The sequence below is a fragment of the Chiloscyllium punctatum genome, chromosome 5, assembly GCF_047496795.1.
Source record: "Chiloscyllium punctatum isolate Juve2018m chromosome 5, sChiPun1.3, whole genome shotgun sequence".
Classification (NCBI taxonomy): domain Eukaryota; kingdom Metazoa; phylum Chordata; class Chondrichthyes; order Orectolobiformes; family Hemiscylliidae; genus Chiloscyllium; species Chiloscyllium punctatum.
The window spans coordinates 72,633,971-72,646,147 of record NC_092743.1 but is presented as its reverse complement, the minus strand read 5'-3'; the positions used below and the strand labels follow the sequence as shown (position 1 = coordinate 72,646,147).

General features: G+C 42.6%; 1 protein-coding gene across 1 annotated transcript in view; it reads right to left on the bottom strand.

Moving 5' to 3' along the window:
* LOC140476793 (uncharacterized) overlaps positions 1-12,177 on the bottom strand; it is a 567,118-nt gene that overhangs the window by 316,782 nt on the left and 238,159 nt on the right. The gene's annotated exons all lie outside the window — the stretch shown is intronic.

Here is a 12,177-nt window from a genome sequence, read left to right as displayed (position 1 = left end):
TTGGAGAGGCAATAAATGATTAGAGATAGTCAGCATGGTTGTGTGTGAGGGGAATCATGTCTCACAGATCCGACTGAGTTTTCTGAGGAAGTAACCAAGAAGATACATGAAGCAGAATGGTAGACATTGTTTACTTGGACTTTAGTAAAGCCTTTAACAAGGTTCTGCGTGGTAGACTAATTAGTAAAGTTAGATCACATGGGATTTAGGGTGAGTTTGCTAATTGGATACAAAACTGGCTTAACAATAGGAGATAGAGAATGATGATGGAGAGTTATTTTTTGGACTGGAGACCTGTGACCAGCAGTGTTCCACAGAGTCAGTGCTGGGTCCACTTTTGTTTGTCATGTACATAGATTATATAGATGAGGATATAGAAAGCATGGTGAATAAGTTTGCAGATGACACCAAGATTGTTGATATAGTGGACAGGTTATCTCAGATTACAAAGAGTTCTTGATTAATTGGGTCAATGGGTTGAGGAGTGGCAAATGGAGTTTAATTTGGATAAATGTGAGGTATTATATTTGGAAAAACAAACTAAGGCAAGACTTATACTGTTTAACATAGGGCCATGGCCAATGTTGTAAAACAAAGAAACTTAGGGCTTCAGGTTCACGATCTTTGAAATTTGCATCGTATAAAGATAAGGTCATTAAGAAGGCATTTATCATGCTTGCCTTCACTGCTCAGACCTTTGAATATAGGATTTGGGATGTTATGTTGAGGATGTACAGGACATTGGTGAGGCCTCTTCTGGAATACTGTGTCCAGTTCTGGTTGCCCAGTTATAGAAAGGATATTAATAAGCTGCTGACGGTTCAGAAGAGAGATACCAGATTTTGCTATAGCTAGAGGATTGAGTTATAAAGAGAGGCTGGATAGTCTGGAACTCTTTCCACCAGAGTGTAGGAATTTGAGAGGTAACCTTATACAAGTTTATAAAATAATGAGATATATAGATAAGGTGAATGCAGGTGCTTTTTCCTTCGTGTGGAGGATTTCAAGACTAGGGGCATATTTTTTAAGTGAGAGGAGAAACATTTTAAAAAGACATGAGGCAATTTTTTATTTTACACCGAAAGTGGTTCATGTGTGGAATGAACTGCCAGAGGAAGTGATGGATGTGAGTACAGTTATAATGTTTAAAAGATATTTGGAAAAGTACATGAATAAGAAATGTTTGGAGGGATATGGGCCAAGCACAGGCAGGTGGGACCGTTTTAGTTTGGGATTATTGTCCATGGACTGGTTGGACCAAAGCTTCTGTTTCTATGCTACATGACTCTATGACTCTAATTAGAATTTTATATAGTGTGGAGGATATTGTGAAATGTGCAAGAGTTTAGAAAATATTTACAAAGGTGTTGCCAGAGTTAGAGGCAAAGTGGGACAATGTTACAAGCACTCCTTATGACAGCACAGATATATGGCTTCGATCTCATCTTCAGTTCAAACTTGATACCAATGCCTGGATTTTCCTCATGGACTCATGAAATGAGACTCCTGTATAGGTTTGTGGCTTCTAAATCATATACTTGCATCTTAACTAAGTGCTATGCTGCTTGACCTTGGTTGAAATATTAGTTTTCTCTGATAGGTGGCTCATTAACCCCTCAGTTAAAATAACATTGAACCGCATGTTCACTGATCTGAGCCAATGTTGCTACTCCAACATATCCTTTGAGAACCCTGCTTTACAAGATTTTTTTGCTGCACACCCCAAAATTCTCAGTTTTATATAAAATATTATGCAGCAGCTCACAGAACTCTGCAAGCCATCACAGCAGATCAGGTCATCTCTGTTCCCCTCTCTCCAGTTTTGACCCTCTCATACACACCACAGCCATCTCAATGCTTTCCCCTTCAGCAGATGTACCAAACTGAACTCTCCCAGGATTATGCTCAGAAGCATAATGAGTACTCCTTGAAGCATTGGTGCTTAGTGGGCAGCACGGTGGCACAGTAGTTAGCACTGTTGCCTCACAGCGCCAGAGACCCAGGTTCAATTCCTGCCTCAAGCGACTGACTGTGTGGAGTTTGCACGTTCTCCCTGTGTCTGCGTGGGTTTCCTTCGGGTGCTCCGGTTTCCTCCCACAGTCCAAAAATGTGCAGGTAAGGTGAATTGGCCATGCTAAATTGCCCGTAGTGTTAGGTAAGGGGTAAATCTAGAGGTATGGGTGGGTGGTGGGTCGGTGTGGACTTGTTGGGCCGAAGGGCCTGTTTCCACACTGTAATGTAATGTAATCTAATCTAATCTTACTGTATTTGAGACAGAGGGTGACAAGCCTGACTCAACAATATCCTTAGGCCAATAAGCCTAGCTTAGAGCAGCATGGTGGCTCAGTGGTTAGCACTGCTGCCTCATGGCACCATGGACCGAGGTTCAGTTACAGCCTTAGTGACAGTCTGTATGGAGTTTGCACATTCTCCCAGTGTCTGTGTACGTTTCCTCCAGGTGCTCTGGTTTCCTCCCACAGTCTAAAGATGCACAGGTTGGGTGAATTGTCCATAGTGTTCAGGGATGTATAAATTAGATGAATTAACCATGGGAAATGCAGAGTGATAGGGTAGGGGGATGGCTCTCGGTGGGATGCTCTTTAGAGAGTGTGGAATTGTTAGGCTGAATGGCTTGTTTTCACACTGTCAGGATTCTATGAATTGTAAAATCCATCCTGAGCATGCCATGATCATTGCCTTTCCCTTGAGATGACTGAGCCCAATGAAGTTTGTGACAAGGAACCACATGCCATGAAAACCAAAAATGCTGACTCATATACCTTCCATAGCCCTGTTCCGGGATGGGCCAATCTCAGAGTGAACTAGGATATCAAAGAGGCCACTTTTTTAAAAAATGACTTTGTGATCCTGTTGTAGCTGGTAGAGATCCACTTGGATGCCCTGTCATGCCTAAGGTCCAATCTGTCATCTGCCTCCTGGTCCTAACAAGGTAGCCTTTCTCAAAATAACTGTAGTGATCAGGTAGTCATACTTTCAGGGAATATCCTTTGGAAATCTGGGAGATCTGCCAAAATATTTGTGTTAGCCCAGATTCCCTTTGGATAAACAAATTTGGCAAATGGAGAGAGAGAGAGAATGGGGGACATTTTTTTAAATAGAGGGTGGAATAAACCTTCTGAGGAAGTGATGGATGTGGTTACAATTACAACATTTAAAATACTTTTGGATAAGTATGTGAATATGAAAGGTTTGGAGGGATTTGGGCCAGAAGCAGGCAGGTTGGAACAGTTGGGATTATGTTCAGCATGGACTGGTTGGACTGAAGGGTCTGATTTTGTGCTATATGCCGCTATGGCGAGGTAGCAGTTGCAAACATGCAGCAATCTCTAGTTTGGTCACAGAGGAGCTGGACATTTAAAGGGTGGTGGCCTATTGATTAATGTACCTCACTCAATAGCGCAGAAGTGCCCTTATCATCACATGGGCACAGTTGACCACACGTGCACTTGGGTGAAGCTTGTAATGAAGGGCAATCCTATCAACCCGTGTCTGATGCAACATCCGTGCAAAACAGAGTAAACTGCCTCAGGCATCAGGGCAACAGTGACTGATGGATGGGCCTGTGTGCTGATAACCAGGAAATTCCACAGTGGTTAGCTGCAGAGCCCTGCAATGATCTGCTAGTGAGGAAATGGACAGCCATAGCCACATTCAATTGGGAGGGTATACTTCTGCCATCCCAATCATTGCAGGCTTTATTGTAGAAGAATGCAAAGCTTAACCAGCACCGATTAGGACTGAAAACTCAGTTGATCATTACTAAGAAACAATGGCAGAGAAGTGACCCTGTTCCAACATATACATTCTTATGGATTCTACTTCATTGACATCTCCTCCTCTTCATGAACATTTTACTCCTTGGTTCCTTCTGTTCTTGGAGCCATGAACATGCATGATGAGATAATTTATGCAGCTGCTTTTATCTCTGTGCCCCCCCCCCCCTTACTGAAGGGAGCATGGTGCTGTACATTTAACAAAATGAAGATTTGCAAGTGAGTACCTGACTGCTGAAGACTCTGAGGTTGTATTGGAGATCTGTTGCTGCCAGATCTATAGTTGTACTGAATGTGACCTTCAGGAACTCCTCCTTATGAACCTACCCGCCTTTTCTGGCAGAGCATGCCTTGACTTGTATGCAAGCACTGCAGTTTTAAAACTGAGAAAATAATAGAAGGAAGTTGCTTCATATGAATTGTACAGTCTTCCCAAACTAACTGAGTGATCATGGCATGAATAAGAAGATATGGACTTTAAAGAATTAAAGAAAAGGAATACACACATAATACAGAAACAAATTTCCTGATCCCAATCCCTGAGCATATATTTTGCAGGAGACCCTTCCAATTTGCCAAAAAGCCATAAAAATGGTAATAAACTTTGCATGTTGTGATCCACTTTTGACCTCTTTAAGAAGCTGAAAATCTCTTGCCAAGAATTAGAACTCTTTCAGTCTCACGTAGTTGCCAGGGAGAAGGAAAAAATCAGCGGTGAAGGATAATTTATTTTTGGGGGTTGGGACGATGGGAATTTTATGCAGGAAAATAGTATCAGGAAACTAAATTAATGGTTGATAAATTTATCAAAGTTTTTTTTAAGGATGCAGGTAGTCAGATGATAAAAGCAGGTAAGTTGATGTGATGCACTTGGATTCCACTTTGGTTTTTGATTGGCTTACGATGAGACACCACACAAAAAAAAATAAGCACTCATGGAGTTGGCATTCATATATTAGCATGAATGATGAATTGATTAATGGACAGAAGCAAAAAATAGGAATAAACAGGGCATTTTCAACTTGGCAGGTTATAATTAGGATTAATACTGGGGTCTCAACTATTTACAATCTGACAAAAGAAATTGGAAGTAATGCATTCGCTTTCTTGATGATACAAATCTAAGTTTGAAGAGAAGCTGTGAAGGAGGACACAAAGGGATCGAAAAGAAATGAAGATCGTTAAAGTAAGTAGGCAACAAGGTGGAGAGTAATCTGCAGAAGTGTGACAAGGCTATCTGGTTGGTAGGAGTAAGAACAGACTTCTTTCTTCAGTATTCAAGTTTTAAATGTTAATTGTCAGACAGACCTAAATATAAGAAACACAAGCAATTTGGAAGATATGTGATGAATGAGATTAGTGTATAAGAAAAGAAAGTCTTGCTACAATTGTAGGAGGCTTTGTTCAACTTACTGAAGTTCTAGTCACAGTTTGTCTCCAATTTAAGGAAGATGATACCTTCCTTAGAAGCAGCACAAAGAGGTTTCATGAGATTGGTTCCTATGATGAGAGCATTCTCATCAAGAGAGTTGAAGTAAATTGGACTTGATTTTATAGAGTTCAAAAAAGGAAGGTGATTGCATTGAAATACAAGATTCTGAAAGGCCTGACAGAGCAGACTGGGTATTTCTGCTACCTGGGGAATTGAGAATGTAATGACACAATCACAAGAGAGCAAATTGATAGAATAGAAATGAAGGAACTTCAAGGGTTGCAAATCTTTGGAATCCTCTTTTCCATTGAGTTGTGGACCAGCCATCATTGAATTTAGTTAGAGCTGCAATAGAAAGAGATTCATCAAGGGCACTAGGAAGAGGGAAAGTAGAGTTGAGGCAGAAAATCAACAATAATCACGGTGAGTAACGAAGTAGTCTCCAGCATCTGCAGTCCTCACTTTCTCCTACCAGATATCCCAACCCAATCTAGTCCCATCTGCCAGCACCTGGCCCATACCCCTCCAAACCCTTCCTATTCATATACCCATCCAAATGCCACTTAAATGTTGCAATTGTACTAGCCTCCACCACTTCCTCTGGCAGCTTATTCCATACACATACCACCCTCTGAGTGAAAAAGTTGCCCCTTAGGTCTCTTTTGTATCTTTCCCCTCTCACCCTAATCCTATGCCCTCTAGTTCTGGACTCCCACCCCAGGGAAAAAAAATATTTTATAAACCTCTATAAGGTCACCCCTCAGCTTTAAATGCTCCAGGGAAAACAGCCCCAGCCTATTCAACCTCTCCCTATAGCTCAAATCCTCCAAACCTGGCAACATCCTTGTCGATCTTTTCTGAACCCTTTCAAGTTTCACAACAACTTTCCGATAGGAAAGAGACCAGAATTGCATGCAATATTCCAACAGCGGCCTAACCAATGTCCTGTACAGCCACCAGATGACCTCCCAACTCCTGTACTCAATACTCTAACCAATAGAAGAAAGCATACCAAATGCCTTCTTCACTATCCTATTTATCTGTGACTCCACTTTCAAGGATATATGAACTGCACCCCAAGGTCTCTTTGTTCAGCAACACTCTCTAGGACCTTACCATTAAGTGTATAAGTCCTGCTAAGATTTGCTTTCCCAAGGTTCAGCACCTTGTGTTTATCTAAATTAAACTATATCTGCCACTCCTCGGCCCATTGGGCCATCTGATCAAGATCCCATTGTATCATGAAATAACCTTCTTTGCTGTCCACTACACTTCCAATTTTGGTGTCATCAGCACATTTACTAACTATACCTCTTATGCCCACATCCAAATCATTTATATAAATGATGAAAAGGAATTGACCCAGCACCGATCCTTGTGGCACACCACTGGTCACGGGCCTCCTCCAGTCTGAAAAACAACCTTCCACCACCACTCTCTGTCTTCTACCTTTGAGCCAGTTCTGTATCCAAATGGTGAGTTCTCTGTGTATTCCATGAAATCTAACCTTGCTCACCAGTCTCCCATGGGGAACCTTGTCAAACACCTTACCGAGGTCCGTATAGATCACATCTACCGCTCTGCCCTCGTCAATCCTCTTCGTTACTACTTCAAAGAACTCAGTCAAATTTGTGAGACATGATTTCTCACGCATAAAGTCATTTTGACTATCCCTAATCAGTCCTTGCCTTTCCAAATATATGTACATCCTGTCCCTCAGGATTCCCTCCAATAACTTGCCCACCACCGATGTCAGGCTCACTGGTCTATCGTTCCCTCGCTTGTCCTTACCACCTTTCTTAAATAATGGTACCATGTTAACCAACCTCCAGTCTTCCGGCATCTCACCTGTGACTATTGATGATAAAAATATCTCAGTAAGAGGCCCAGCAAACTCTTCCCTAGCTTCCCACAGAGTTCTAGAGTACACCTGATCAGGTCCTGAAGATTTATCCTCTTTTATGCGTTTCAAGACATCCAGCACTTCCTCCTCTGCAATATGGACATTTTTCAAGATGTCATAATCTATTTCACTATATTCTACAACTTCCATCTTCTTTTCCACAGTAAATACTGATGCAAAATACTCATTTAGTATCTGCTGCATCTCCTGCGGCTCCACACAAAGGCCCCCTTGCTACTTTTCCAATTCTGTTGTCACTTTCAGGAAGTTATGGACTTGCATTTCAAGATCCCTCTATACATCACTGCTCCTACAGGACCTGTGATTTACTGATTACTTTCCTCTTAGATTCAAACTCTCAAAATACATCACTGCACACTTGTCCAGATGAAAGTCTATCTGTCATTTCTTTGCCCAACTTGCCAACTGATGTGTATCCTAATCTTTGCTCTCCACAACTCCAATTTTTATGATGTATGAAAGCTTACTAATCAGACTACCCATATCTTCAACAACACAGGTCCCAGCACTGATTCTTCAGAACACCACTGGTCACACATCTGGAGTCAGAAAAAACCCTCCACAACTCCAATTTTATATCTAACTTACCAACTCATTGTGGATCGTACATGACTAATACTCTGGACCAGCCCATCATGAAGGTCTTATCAAATGTTTTTGTAAAGTTCATGTCGAACAACATCCACTGCCCAATCCTCAATCATCCCCACCACTTCCTCAAAAAACTCAATCAAATTTGTGAGGCAAGACCTCCAGCGTCTGCAGTCATTGTTTTTACCTCCCCTGCACAAAGCCTAATAAGACCATTCTTTTCCAAATGTGAGTAAATCCTGTCCCAAAGAATCTTCTCCAATCATTTCCTTACCACTACTGAAGAGTTCACTGGCCTATAATTTCCTGGTCTATCCTTGCTGCCCTTCTTAAACAAAGGAGCAACACTGGCTATTCTCCCGTCTTCTTGGACCTTGTCTGTGGCTAAGGAAGATAGAAAGATCTCTGTCAGAGCCAGCAATTTCTTGGATTGCTTTCCTCAGTAACGTGGAATATCCTGGGGGAGGTGATGGCTTAGTGCCAGTGGTTTACTCTTTACTAATCCAGAGACTCAGGTAATGATCTGGGGACCAGGGTTTGAAGCCTACCAGGGCCGATGGTTGTATTTGAATTCAAGAAAAATTTGGAATTAAGAGTCTGATGATGACTATCGCTGATTGTAGGAAACCCTTCAGGTTCATTAATGTCCCTTTAGGGAAAAAAATGCTAGCCTTACCATGTCTGGCCTACATGTGACTCCAGACCCAAAGCAATGTGATTGACTCCTAACTGCCCTCTGGGCAATAAATGCTGGCCTAGCCAATGACTCCCTCATCCTGTAAATAAATAAAAACCCATCGGGCTCTATAGACTTGTCTACCTCAAAGCTTTTCAAGACACCCAACACCTCCTCCCCCGATCATATCAAGAGACTGATAGGATTCAAGCAAATTTGACAAAGTGGAACCACAATTGGTTGAGTGGAAGGAAGCAGAGAGTGATGGAAGAGGAGTGTGCTTTCGACTAGAAGGCTGTGTCCATGGCATCCTATGTGAATCAGTTTTGGAGCCTTCTGCTGTTTGAGGTTATATAAAGGTCTTAAACTTAAATGTGAGGTTGGATCAGTAAGTTTGCAGATGATTCAATAATTGATGAGGTGGCAAATAGTGAAGAGAATAGCCTTAAAAGAATGTAGGCAGGTTAACATAGAGAACATAGAACAGTACAGCACAGAACAGGCCCTTCAGCCCACGATGTTGTGCCAACTACTGATCCTCATGTATGCACCCTCAAATTTCTGTGACCATATGCATGTCCAGGAGTCTCTTAAATGTCCCCAATGACCCTGCCTCCACAACTGCTGCTGGCAACGCATTCCATGCTCTCTCAACTCTGTGTAAAGAACCCACCTCTGACATCCCCTCCATACTTTCCTCCAACCAGCTTAAAACTATGACCCCTCGTGTTCGTCATTTCTGTCCTGGGAAATAGTCTCTGGCTATCGACTCTATCTATGCCTCTCATTATCTTGTATACCTCAATTAGGTCCTCTCTTCTCCTTTTCTCCAATGAAAAAAGTCCGAGCTCAGTCAACCTCTCCTCTTAAGATAAGCCCTCCAGTCCAGGCAGCATCCTGGTAAACCTCCTCTGAACCCTCTCCAAAGCATCCACATCTTTCTTATAATAGGGCGACCAGAACTGGACGCAGTATTCCAAGTGCAGTCTAACCAAAGTTTTATAGAGCTGCAACAAGATCTCTTAAACTCTTAAACTCAATCCCCCTGGTAATGAAAGCAAAAACACCATATGCTTTCTTCACAACCCTGTCCACTTGGGTGGCCATTTTAAGGGATCTATGTACCTGCACCCCAAGATCTCTCTGTTCCTCCACTGCCAAGAATCCTATCCTTAATCCTGTACTCAGCTTTCAAATTCGACCTTCCAAAATGCATCACCTCGCATTTACCCAGGTTGAACTCCATCTGCCACCTCTCAGCCCATCTCTGCATCCTGTCAATGTCCCGCTGCAGCCTACAACAGCCCTCTATACTGTCAACGACACCTCCAACCTTTGTGTCATCTGCAAACTTGCTGACCCATCCTTCAATCCCCTCATCCAAGTCATTAATAAAAATTACAAACAATAGAGGCCCAAGGACAGAGCCCTGTGGAACACCACTCACCACAGACTTCCAGGCAGAATATTTTCCTTCTACTACCACTCGCTGTCTTCTATCAACCAGCCAATTCTGTATCCAGACAGCTATGTTCCCCTGAATCCCATTCCTCCTGACCTTCTGAATGAGCCTACCATGGGGAACCTTATCAAATGCCTTGCTGAAGTCCATATACACCACATCCACAGCTCGACCCTCATCAACTTTTCTAGTCATATCCTCAAAGAACTTGATAAGGTTTGTGAGGCATGACCTGCCCCTCACAAATACTGGATTAGTGGTGCTGGAAGAGCACAGCAGTTCAGGCAGCATCCAACGAGCAGCGAAATTGACGTTTCGGGCAAAAGCTCAGATTCTTAGATATTTTCAATAGAAAGGCAGAACTTACGGGTTCCTGATCAGTAAAAAGGCAGTTGAGGAGCCCATCACAACTTGCTCCCACACTGTTTGAGAGTTTGTAGCTTTCATATGGTCCACGTGCTTGTTCAGAGTCTTCCCACCTACTCAAAATTTATACATCACTGGACCTGGCCCTGCTTCGCCAATGCCTCGTAACCATGCAGGGCCATTCCCTTGGTTCTGAGATCAAACTTTGTCTGCTAAACTTAAAGTACACTCTCTCTCTCACTTAGTGGACTCTTGTGTCTGGCATTGGCATTTATGATGCCGTCTCACATGACTCCCCACCCTCCCAGGTGCAGGAAGATTAGATTTCACCTGGTGGAGTATCTTCTCCCCATTACCAACTCTGCTGGAACCATCTGTGTAGCATGAAAGTTGGTCCTACAATCAAATAGAAGCAGGGACAGTTTGGTATCTAGTGAAGTTGTGGGTTGTTTAAGTCTGTCTTCAAAGCTTGGACTTCTCTTTCTGCTAGACCATCGAAGGACACCAACTGTCCTTCCACACCGAATGCCATTCAACTTTAAGAAATGCTTAAATTCCCTGCTGGTAAATGATGGCCCACTATTTATAACCAACACTTCACAGACTCCATGGACTACAAAAGATGCATGGAGTTTACTTATTGTCGTCCCAGTACTACCGGCGGTGCATCTGCCAGCTCAATGAAACAGCATTTGCTACTTGGACTCCTAGACAATGTTCCAAATGTAATTTCAGGTACTTAGTATTACAACCTGCTTGGCACACCCTCCTCATTCCTGAAGAAGGGCTTATGCCCGAAACATCGATTCTCCTGCTCCTTGGATGCTGCCTGAGCTGCTGCACTTTTCCAGCAACACATTTTTCAGCAGTGAATCTTTCTTAACCAATTTCACTATATCAAGCTTGGGCCTAAGCCTTTTACTACAATTAATGTTACCTGAACCAGCTGCTTCGCATAAGAGACTGGAATCAAAGATTTACCCTTAATCTGTAGGGGTTTAGCCAGTATAGATTCTCAGTCTAGCCAAAGTTTTGCACAAACTTAAGAGTTGGAGTCTAGATCAAACTTTATTAAAGATTGGTTCTGCGATCACTGAAATAGCTGAGCCGATATTGATCTCCAGTACAACCGGGTGATTATTTAACCAAACTATTCAACCAGATTGGTTCTGATTTGGATGTTGCTAAGCAATTTGGCTGTTCCATTAGTTAGATTGTTGTTTTTCACTCGCTTGGATGTGATGGGCTGAAGAGCCTTTTTCTGTGCTGTTGATCTCAATGTCTCTATTTCTGATTGATTCAATGTGAATGTTCCAACCAAGTGCTGATATTGTGGGCTGTGGATATTCAACAACCTAAACATTCAGAAATCTCTAAGTTGGGAGAAAAATAAAAACCTTAATAACAATATTATAGCAACATTATTTGTGGTAAATTGGTGGTGGAATAGGGTTTCACGTCCCCTCCACCCGCTTTTCTTTACTTTTCTTTTACCCTCTCGATTCTGCTTTTTTTCTCTCTTCCTCTTTTATTTTACTTACTGCTTGTTGAAGAGCTTGGTTAGGGCAACAACATCGGCAGTAGCAATGGGCCCAGAGTGGACTTGAATGGGCTCAGTGTGGATTCATAGCAGTGGTGGCAGAAACAGTTTGGGTTTCCGGTGGCTTCTGCATCAACAAGGCACACATAATGCCAACTCATGGTAGCTTCGGTGGAGACGAGGTTAGGTTCCTCATGGCATCTACATCCAGTGGAGATTCATGGAGGCAGTAGTGGAGGTGAGTCTAGGTCCAGTAGAAAATCCTGTTGCATAAGCAGCGGCTGCATCAGTGAGTTGGACCCAATGCAGACTCATGGCGGCAGCAGAGTCAAGCTTGGGCTGATGTGCTACCCGGTGGTATCGGTGACATCTGCATTGGGGAGGTCCAGCAA